At 42.1% G+C, this 11,509-nt stretch overlaps 1 long non-coding RNA gene across 1 annotated transcript; it reads left to right on the top strand.

Annotated features, from left to right (window-relative positions):
- The first annotated feature begins 1,802 nt into the window (after positions 1–1,802).
- LOC122419766 lies at positions 1,803–5,819 on the top strand. The gene is made up of 3 exons (XR_006262995.1): positions 1,803–1,956; positions 4,981–4,984; positions 5,679–5,819. It is a non-coding gene; the product is annotated as an uncharacterized LOC122419766 (long non-coding RNA).
- The last annotated feature ends 5,690 nt before the right edge of the window (positions 5,820–11,509 follow it).

Genomic DNA, 11,509 nt, shown 5'->3' with positions numbered 1-11,509 from the left:
GGGCTCATGAAGTGTATACTATTTTGTATCAGTTTTTACTCAACACCAGGTTTGTGAGATTTATTCCTATTGTGATGTCCCTCCACTCTGTGATGAACAGTATACTGAATGGGCTGAAAGATTTCTCTAAGACTGTTCTTAATTATTGTCTATGACACGTACCCATCTCTTTGAAAGCTTTTCAGACCTATTTTTGATCTCAATTATAATTTCATTAGTAGAAGAATACTTTTATTATCCTTCTCTACATATCTTTTTAAAAATTTAATTAAAGTATAGTTGATTTTTAATGTGGTAATTTCTGCTGTCCAGCAAAGTAATTCAGTTATACATACATTCTTTTCTATGTTTTTTTCCATTATGGTTTATCACAGGGTATTGAATATAGTTTTCTGTGCTATAGAGTAGGACCTTGTTGTTTATCCATTCTATATACGCTAGTTTGCATCTGCTAACCCCAACCTCCTCCTCCATCCCTACCCCACTCACCATCTCCCTTGGCAACCACGAGTCTGCTCTTTGTGAGTCTGTCTCAGTTTCACAGATAAGTTAATTTGTGTCATATTCTAGATTCCACATATAAGTGATAGCATATGGAATCTGTGCTTTTCTCTCTGAGTTCACTTAGCATGATAGTCTCTTGGTCTATCTGTGTTGCTACAAATGGCATTATTTCATTCTTTTTTTATGGTTGAGTAATATTCAATTGTATGTATGTGCACATGTATGTGTGTGTGTGAATGTATATATACATATCGCATTGTCTACGTGTCTTATTATTTAAGTGGGCACAGTCCTAGTCCCAGAACCACAGAGGTAGCGCCATGGTCCCAGGCTCTGTGGGTTGTTGGTCTCTCCTCAGCAGCCTCTGTGTAACCCTTCACCTGCATGATCACCTCCTTCAGCTCCTGGAAAGAGCCATCACCCCAGGCGTGTCCCGGAGCTCCCGCCCTTATAGGAGGAGACTTAGCAGATGTCCAGAAGAGGCCACATGACTTGTTGTCCAGTACTTCTTGGGCACACATGGTAAGACAGGTGTGTGCTGCATATAGGCTGCTTTCTGAATTTAGATGAGATCTGGGAATTGCCTCCAAGATATGTCTAAACCTCCACTGATTAAAATAAGCAGAGAAAAGAGCAAAGAGAGGCTCTCCAGGCTTTTCAAACTAAGCTCAACTTCTGCTTCTCTGCTTGCTAGCCAATTGGTATTTTGCCACTCATCTGCCTTACTCTAAGGCTACATCTTCAGGGAGAGCAATCTAGGAAATATGTAAATCAAGTCATAAGGGTTGTTTCTCTCTGACTCCCTCTGTTCCAAGAATTTGGGGCAAGCATTCGAATTCTCTTGCTTTCTTTTACTGGAGAGTAGATAATTCTTAAGTTTGGCTTTGTGGGGATATCTAGTGATAAATGAGACAGTGTTTCTAAGGCTGTAATTGAAAAGGAGATCCTAAACTCTCAGGTGTTATTAGTATTGTTGTTGTTAAATTTTATGTTCTTTTCCCATTTGCTTCTGTTGTAGTGCACTGGCTTTTCCTGACCTTCACATTATCTGTTTGCAGAGTGCATAGAGCTGATGCTTTGCATTTAACATAGGACTTTTCATCTTCAAAGAACTCTTCAAATAAGCTAATTGAAGAGAAGCTACAGAAGAGTACAAAGTTAGCAAAAAAAACCCCTCTAAACGTGGACCTAGAAAGATGATGGTAAAAAGCAAGTCGATCAAAAACACATTCATAAGACTAAATTGAAGGTCTGGAGTAAAGTCTGGGGGTACCATCCGGCTAGGGGCTCGGCTTCCAGGGTAGCTCAGCTGTGTACAGAATCTGCCTGGAATGCAGGAGACCCTGGTTCAATTCCTGGGTTGGAAAGTTCCCTTGGAGAAGGGATAGGCTACCCACTCCAGGGTTCTTGGACCTCCCAGGTAGCGCAGTGGTAAAGAATCCGCCTGCCAATGTGGGAGACATAGGAGACAGGAGTTCAATCCCTGAGTTGGGAAGATCCAAGATCCCAACTCCAAGATCCCATGGAGAAGGGCATGGTAACCCACTCCAGTGTCCTTGCCTGGAAAATCCCCATGGACAGAGGAGCCTGGCGGGCTACAGCCCACAGGGTCACAAAGAGTCGGACACGACTGAGCGACTAAGCAGCTAAGCAGCGCAGCAAGAGGTCAGGACCCGGTCCTCCCTGGGCACGCGCACCTGTGCTCTCTGGTGCTGTTTATCAGTCGGGGTGTCCAAACCTCAAAAAACTTGCCTATGCCAGTGATTCTCAATTGCGAGACAAACCCACTGGCATTTTCTCAACCTCTGGCTACTTGTAGCCACAGTTGTGTAAATGGAAGTTCATTTTAAGGTTAGAAGTAGATGAGCGAAGCCTCTTCAAACTCCACTCCCATGGAAAGCTAGGATTCCATTTGGGTGAGCAGTTGGTCTGGCTTTTGTAATTGTGCTTGGACCTTTTTATTTACTGGTTGGATTCGGTTGGCCCCATACATTGGTATTTTCCCAGCTCACAATGGAAGGAAATAGTATGTTTGAACTGGAGAACCCCAAGGATCTGTATAATGTGGGGCAAGGTACCTTTATGGCTCTACACTAGTATCTAACAGAATCCCTGGCCTAAGGAATACATTTGCTAGACATTGGTAGTCAAGTGAATGAATGAGTTAATGAATCACTTTGGAAAACTTGGAAATCCCTTGGAAAACTCTTGGATGGCTAATGTGAGAGGCCATCTGAATATGACCTTCTGCCTGCTCAACCATCTCTTTTTATGGGTGATTCTTACGAAATATAACCCATTCTGGAGCCAAGTTTGTTCCTGTGTGACACAGTGGGTATCATGAATAGTATCCATTCAAGTTGCTTATTTCCTTGAAGGTCTATGATATAAACATGCTGTTTTTCTCCATCATGAGCTGAGAAGACGACTTGACTACGTTCTCAGTCATTTACATCACACCAGCAAATAAAAAGCACCAAACCACATTACAGAGTCTAGATGTGTTGTTAACCCCAAATATCAGTATTCTATGGGAATCTCATTTCTACTCCAAGCCGTGAGTGCTTCATATGATGAAAGTAACATTTTATTGTTAATGAAACTTAGACTGTTAATATATGGTAGTAGAGGGAAATGGGAAAGATCTTATATTAAATTAATTTTTATTGAAATATAGTAGCTTTACAGTGTTGGGCTACTTTCTACTGTTACAGCAAAATGGAAGGAAATAAAGAAGCCGTACATGTACATATATCCTCTCCCTTTTGGAGTTTCTTCCTGTTCAGGTCACTCCTGTATAGCACAGGCTCTGTTTTTATCTCCTGAATTTCACCTGACTCTTGGGAATCTCAAGTCCCTATGCTTACCATCTTCATGTAGCCCTTCCATATTTTTCCACCTCTGTACCATTTTGGCCAAGGGTAGATACTGATTTGCTATTATTCCATAGCAGAGTTGAGACAAGACCAACAGAGAGAAGGTAGTTTATTTTGTTTGTTTGTTTGTTTTGAACAATTGGCTTCTCAGGTGGCAGAGAGGTAAAGAACCCATCTGCCAATTCAGGAGACACAGGAGATGCAGGTTCTATCCTTGGGTCAGGAAGATTCCCTGGAGTAGGAAACGGCAACTCACTCCAGTATTCATGTCTGAGAAAACCCATGCGTGGAGGAGCCTGGTGGGCTATAGTCCATGGGGTTGCAAAGAGTTGGACACAACTGAGCACACACATACACACAATAAGGCAAGTGGCTATGAGTGTTTCTGGCATCAGACAGACTTAGGTTCAAGTCCCTGTCAGCCAGTTGTTAACAGTCTGACTCTGAGCAGGTCACTTCCCCTTTGGGTCTCACTTTCTTCATATATGAAGTAGGGATGCATGTAATACCCATTTCCTGGGACTAATGTGAGCATCACGTGAGAGAATTCTGGGAAAATGTAGCATAGTCTCTGGCACATAGTATAATGTTCAGTAAATGTTAGATATTATTTTTATAACAAAAATGCTACTACATATCAGGAGATGCAAAAGAGATCAACGAAGAAAGGAACAGAAATCCACATAGTTGGGTTTCCAAGGGATGGCTTATTTCTTGGGCTTCCAGGATTTGACCCACTTTAACTACTGTTACGCCTCGGCGGGTGGGTCTCCATCTTGGGACATAGCATCTTAGAGCCTGAGCCTAGACCGAAGGGTGTGGAACCAGTGTATGACTGGATTTTCTCCTCACTCTGCCTAAGACTCTCCTTCCCAGTTTCATTTCCCTGACTGAGAAACTGCCTCTTGCCAGAGCTGACTTGCCCTCTGAGGAAAGGCCCCTGCTGATGTGGGGGAGGAAAGGGTGACCTCAGCAGGGAAATAATGGAATAGAGTCAAACAAGCCCAACGCACATCCAAGAGAGACGTGCCAATAGCAGCAACGGGAATGTTCCATTATGTCTAAAACTTTTTCTCATTATTCTGTGACTTTCCCTATTACCTTCAAACGTGTTCTCCCACACATGGTTAAGAGTTATTTTGCGTTTCATTCTTTTCCTTAAATTCTATCTGGGCAGCATTTTCCCTGGCAGAATAGCTCTTCATCCTCAAGCAGCAATATAAAACCCAGAGACAGGCATTGGTGACTAACAGAAAGGGGGACCTCCATGGCCTGCTGGATGGAGGAGGGTGACAGGATGCTACTGAGCGGTCCTGATGGGGAGGCTTTGATGCTCGGGTGCCCTAAAGAAGAGATAAGTTACTTCCCCCTGGTAGAGTAGATCCTGTAAAGATCTCAAGAAATCCTCATGCCACTGTCCCATCCCAGGAAAGTTCAGGAAGATCACAGGACTTCCTGTTGATTTTTTTTCTTGGAAATGTGTTGTGTGTTTATGTCAGGGAGGCCAATGGCGATAAGGAATTGAAAAAAATACATCCAAGACCTGTTGAGGGTTGCTCCATACAGTCGGAGCCCATAGAACTGTAGAGTCTTTAGGGAGGCAGGTTTCATAGAGATTAAGACAGAGACAGGCTTGCAGTGGTTTCACATCCAAGCTGTGCCTCTTAGTAGCCATGAGATCTCTGGAACTTTCCTTAACCTTGCTAAGTTATAGTCTTTAAAAGGATGTTAGTAATGGCAGCTGGGCTTCCCTTGTGGCTCAGCTGGTAAAGAATCTGCCTGCAGTGTGGGAGACCTGAGTCCCTGGGTTGGGAAGATCCCCTGGAGAAGGGAACAGTTACCTGTTCCAGTATTCTGGCCTGGGGAATTTCATGGACAGAGAAGGCTTGTGGGCTACAGTCCATGGGGTTGCAGAGAGTCAGACACAACTGAGCAACTTTCACTTCACTTCACAATGGCATCTACCTTACAGATACCTATTTTTAGCATAACAATATTTACCTTACAGTAAATACAATTAGGTAGTACTTAATGGTCTGTACCTCATAGGTTGATATAGATTAAATTAAATAGTATATATAAGGCACTTAGCACCTTATACTGCTCATTAATATTAGTAATTCCTCTTCATTTTCTGGGACCCAGAGGAGAGATCCTTGCAGGGAGCAAGAGTATTTTAAGGCTGAGGCAGATGTTGAGAGGATTAGGGAACAGTTTTAACTTGAAAGTAATAGCCCTAGCTGGGCTTTCCCAGTGGCTCAGTGGTAAAGAATTCCGCTCCTAGTGCAGGAACCATAGGAGATGCAAATTCGATCTCAGGATTGGGAAGATCCCCTGGAGAAGGAAATGGCAACCCACTCCATTATTCTTGCCTGGGGAATCCCATGGACAGAGGAGACTGGTGGGCTATGGTCCAGGGGTCGCAAAGTGTCAGACACGACTGAGCGACTAAACAACAGACAATAGCACTAGCTAGTGGCAGATAACTGTCCTCTAAATCCATCTCAATGCTGGTGACAAGGGCATATGACTCTTTTCCTTTCCAACGTGTCCCCTCTCTAGTCATCATAGCCTTTAAGTAACTTCATCTCAAAAGTGTGTTTTAGGGACAAATCTATCACAGGTGGTATAACAGTTTCTTTTGTGTCCATTTGACTGGGCTAAGAGATGACCAGATAGCTGGTAAAATGTGATTTCTGGGGGCTTCTGTGAGGGTGTTTCTAGCGGAGACTAGCATTTGGATTTATAGACTGAGTGAAGAGTATGGCCCTCCCCAGTGTAGGGAACCAGTGCCTGACAGGTTTTGATCCATCGAGGGTCTGAATAGAACAAAAATGCAAAAGTAAATCTTTCTGCTTGAGCCAGAAAGTCATCTTCTCCTACTCTCAGACCTTGGTGCTCCTGATTCTTGGGTCTTCCTTTAGATTTGGACCAGGACATATCATTGACCTTCCCCGACCTTCTTTGGAGTCAGACCGGGTCTTATATTGGTTCCCCTGGCTCTCAGGCCTTTCAGTTTGAACTGGAACTTCCTCCTTGGCTTTCCTTGGCCTTCAACTTGCAGATAGTAGATAGTGGACCTTTGAGCCTCCATAATTACATGAGCAAGCCCCTCATAATAAATCTCTTTCTATATTTCTCTGTATATCCTATCAGTTCCGTTTTTCCAGAGAAGGCTGGCTAATACAAATGGAATAAATAAACTCAAGCAGATCTAGCTGGTTCTGCCTAAGAATAATTTCTTTCATTTGCCCTGTTAATGATCCTTATGGGACCAGCATGGCTTAAACCTGCCTATGAAATCAGGTAGACCGAAAAGAGCTTTTTCTCTAAGGTCAGAGCTCATTGCCTGTGTTTGTGACTCTGGGCCTGCCTGCCTGGACCAGTGGAGCTTTCTATCCCTCCTGATTGGTCTGCTTTGTGTTGACTTGTATCCTTAGATACTTCTCATCCACTCAGTTCTTTGGCTTTGTTTGTCTCTTGGCCTCCCTGCCTTCCCACAGAGTCCAATCCTCTGGTTGTTGTATCAGCCAGAATTCAGTTTAGGAAGCAGGAATCACACCAGATATTTTAAACCATGGTTATTTATCACAACGAATGAGATGCTTCCCAAATCATTGAGAGGCCTGGGGGTAGGGGTTCTAGCCTCCATCTCCAGGGATGACTCCCAGAACACTTGGACTGCCTCTGAGGCCTCTGCTGAACTACTGGTTCCAAAAGACTTCGGGGAGACTGCAATTCAGGGATGAAGCAGCTTCCATTTCTGCCACCTCTGCCACTGGTGCATAACTCACAATGAACTGGTGATGGAGTCTCCCCTACAAGTGCCTCCTCACCTCTCGGAAGCTGAAGAATGGATGTCATAGCAGCATTGCAGAAGAACTTGACACTTCCATGGCCTTCTTGCCCTAAGGACTTGCTTCTGTTTTTTAAAATCTCATCCAAATGCATCTAATATGTGGACTCTAATTCCTGTCCAACACCCTGCTTGCATGGGAGACTGGAAAATGTAGTTTTTAGCTTCTTGCCTCTATAGTATAAAAAAATACACTGAAGGAAATCCAGACGGCAATTAGCTAACACCCAGATTGGAAGACAGAAGATCCAGGCAGACCAGGGATTTGAGATCAGGTTGCTCATCAGTTGAGGATGTAGAGTAGAATGGTTGCCAGGGATACAGAGGTGAGAGAGAGTCAGTCAACAGAGAGGGAAAAACAGCTTTGGGAAACCGAGTGGCAGAAAATTGTGAGCTTAAGTCAAAAGTACAGTGAAAAGCTGTCACAATTCAAACAAGGGAGGTAGTAGAAGATTGGTAGGCAGCAAGAGAAATGGAAATTGAACACAGACAGCCCCTTGTGGAGTTGTCGGTTTCTAGTGCTTGCCTTGTCCAGAGCTTCAACTTACAAGGCAGCCTAAAGCTGTGGATGGACTCATTGGCTGGAACAGGTCAGGCAAGGAGGCAAAGAGCAAGCAACCATCAATACCAAGCCCCAAATCCCACCTGACCCTCGGACCTCTCTGCCCCTCCTTCCTCCTACCCCCAACTGTCCAGACTAAGTTGGTACCCACAGACATCTCCATCCCTCATACTTTCCACAGTGCTTTTTCAGGATTCTAACTCTTTTTTAATATTCTATACTGAGGTCCGCATAATTATATAAGAGCAGTGTAACTATGTTCTGAGTGTACTGGGAGAAGATACTAAAAGCAGTATTATATGTGAGCCTGACTCCGTGATAACACTCCCTTATTAATATTAACTACTTCCTTATCAATGAAAACAAAATGCTAAGCCCCTTTAAGAAGCATAATTATGTAAACATTTCCAAAGCATTGGAAATAATTTATGCCAACTGCAAAATAACAATAAGCATTGCAATGAAAGCAGGGGAGAAGAAAAAGAATTCAAATATACACATAGAGGCACATATAAACACATGTGTAAGTACATATGTGCACACACATACATACATGCACATATGCACAAAAGTCATGATAAACTAAGACAAGAATAACCAAAAAACCAAAAATCCCATAACATGAACTCTTAGGACTTAAAAGGTAAAAAGTAGCAAGCAGTCCTCACAAGCTAAAAATTACTTCCTTGGCACAATAGGATCTTTTGTGAAAGGAGTTTTTCAGCAAACACATTTTGACAATTGACACCCCGTGAGTACCATTTGTGAAAAACATTTTTTTTTCAACTGTAATTTGATGAAGCAGGAAGTGGAAATCGATAGGACGTTGCCGTTCTTTGCCGATGCCCTGTCTTTCTCTCTTTGCTCCTGTCCTGTAGTAGATAAGAGATAGGAGGAGCCCAGAACACATATAGATTTTTTTTTTTTTTACAAAACACAACAAAGGAAGCCACAGAACACTTTTAACTCCAGAACTGTTTTCAGCACCATGTTGCAGATTTGCTGGGTAGCAGAGCAGGCCGATTTCAAGCCCACAGGTGTGTGGGGAGTTTATATGATCCCTCAGAACTTTAGGGAGAACCTTCCTCACTGTAGCACTCATCTCTGCCTCTCAGCACAGTTGGTTTCCATGACAACCAGGCCAGTGTCTAGTTCAGTTTTGCAAATACTTCCTAAAGCCCATTAGGCCTAAAATCTTCTGTATAGCCTCTCAAATCTGCCTTATTTCATCCAACTTTCCTACGGCATCCACTTCCTTTAATCTTCCTCAACTTGTGAGGTGAGAAATGCAAGATTCTATAGCAGCAAATTTACTTAATAGCCACACAGAGACAGATATTAACGCAAACCAAGGAAAAGGAGGTAAAGTGGAGCCCAGGTCACCTTCATGTTGGCTGCCTGATCCTTGCTCAGCTTCTCATCTTGTTTTAGACTCGGGGATAATGGTCACGTGCATATTTGCTTGGCTCTTTTGAGCAGATTTGCTCCAAGTGGATAAAATAAAAGTGATGGTGTAACATAGTAGCAGAAACACGGTTCTAGGAGTAAAAATCTCGGTGCTGACCTTGAGCTTCTGTCTCAGTGACCTAAAAGGACAATGGGTTAGAGGATCTGGAGGAACTTCCTGGTTTTATCATTCTATGACCTAGTATGAGCGGGTCTGGTCTCCCCTCCTTCAAATAAATTGGTGTTTCCCTAATCAAGTATTCTTCCTCTAGACTGGTGATTAAACAGACCAATCCTAATTTTGACTAAAGAATAAGACAGAGAAAACAATCTGTTACTGTTTAGAGTATCAGAAATTCCCATTTTGTTCCACATTTCACAGAACAGGAGTGGAACTTTTAGGAACATCTCTAAAAATACAATATTTCTCTTTCATTAAAGTCAGTATTCAGATACATGCTGGCATTCACCTGACAGATTTATCACTGATTTAAATGTTTCAAAATCATGCTACATTAACTAAACTCTTCATGAAAAACCTCTACCAGAAAACATTCTGTAAAGCAAAGCTATGTTAAGGAGTAATTGGTCCAGTGAAAAGATGTGTTTATTTCTTCTGCAATTCTGCTCATTGCCAGACAAGTCAAACATTCTACTTATCTTCAGCCACCCACCAAACTCAACACAAAGGCTTGTCTAGCAAATGAACCCGTTGAGGGTCATTTACATAAGACCCTCATTTATAGATGACACTGGTCATTTCTATATGAAGCAGTGCCAGTTTGTCAGAGCATTTTATGAGAGCATTTTCTTATTATCATGTCAGATACTTAATTTCTTTTTATAAAAACTCCACATGAGAGAGAGTTTCACAGTAGGCCTGATAGAGATTATACTTGAGGGGTCTGCAGGAAGGAGTGCTATGGTGAGAGAAATTACAGCCTTGAGGATGCTGGGTCCATGGTGGGGTAGGAGGAGGAGGAGTGCTTTTTGCATTGAACTGAGTGCTTTTTGCATTGAACTATAATTATGGAAGTTTTGCTCTTTGTTTCCCTTGAAGTTAAAGGACCTCGATTTTTTTTTTTTAATTTTATGATTTCTGACTTTCTAGTTTTAGTGTATTGTATCAGAGGAGATATTATGAAACCAGGCAAATCATTCATGTTTTTTAAAATCTTCTAACTATGGGAGCTTGCAGGATTGTCTTGGGAAGTCCTGGACCAGTCCCTTTTTCTAAATCAAAGCAAATCACACCTGTTGATAGAGTTAATTTGATTGGATTAAAATTTGAGTCCCATGCCACCTTGAATGTGCCATGTTCAGATGGTTCTGTAAAGTGTTACATTTCATCATGGAAATGTTAGGTCACTGAAAGGAAATAAAGGTCAGTAGATATAGAAAAAGTCTGGCCTTTGGAATCTTGGTGATAAATGGACATCTTTTCATTTTCTTAAGGTTACCTGTATTGCCTGAGAAGGAGAAGGTATTTTCGTATGGGAGATCAAGGATTTGGCTGAATGCTTTGCTTTTTCACTGAGCTGGGTCCTAACAATAGCCATTTGATTACAGTTACCTTAGTTTCTGTCAGCTTCACATCAAAACACAGTCACATGCTCACACACACACACACCCCTAAAAATACAAAGCCTGCAGAGCATTGTTCCAAAGTAAAATGAGATCTTTAAAAATAAGCTGAAGGCTCAGTAATTAATCAGTTTTCAAACAACTGTGTTAATCCAGGAAAGAAGCCTTTTCATCCCGAATGTCCCCGAAGGACTTGGGATGCTCAGCATTCTGTCGCCATCTTGCAGACCTTTGCCTTGGAAGGTGCTTTCACAGCATTACTCAACAAATTTGGAGAAAGTTCAGAAAGAGGCTTATACATCAAAGTGCAGGAAAGCCAACTTAAGCTTTAGAATAAATACCCGAATCTCTTATCTTTTCATATTAGTTATTTCTTCTAATCCTTGCAAAGCAACTTCTAATAGGGCAGGGAGGGGCTGGGAAATGAGGAAGGAGGGAAATCATCAGGTTTGCATATCTAATTGAAAACAAACAAAGATGAGAATTCCAACATTCTTAAAATGTGAATTGGAGTGTGAGGGTAGGAAGAGGGAGAAGGGATGGTGTCCAAAATCTTTATAGTCATAATAAAAACATATCCCCCAGTGAGAATAATTTTTTTCCAAGATTTACTGTAATTTAACTGGTGGGTTCTGATTACCATCTGGGAGAAATAGAAACTAAATCCTTGTCATTACACCC

Source organism: Cervus canadensis, chromosome 17 (genome assembly GCF_019320065.1).
Source record: "Cervus canadensis isolate Bull #8, Minnesota chromosome 17, ASM1932006v1, whole genome shotgun sequence".
NCBI classification, from domain to species: Eukaryota; Metazoa; Chordata; class Mammalia; order Artiodactyla; family Cervidae; genus Cervus; species Cervus canadensis.
Note: the sequence above shows the minus strand (reverse complement) of the source record. Positions and strands in the feature narration are given on the sequence as shown.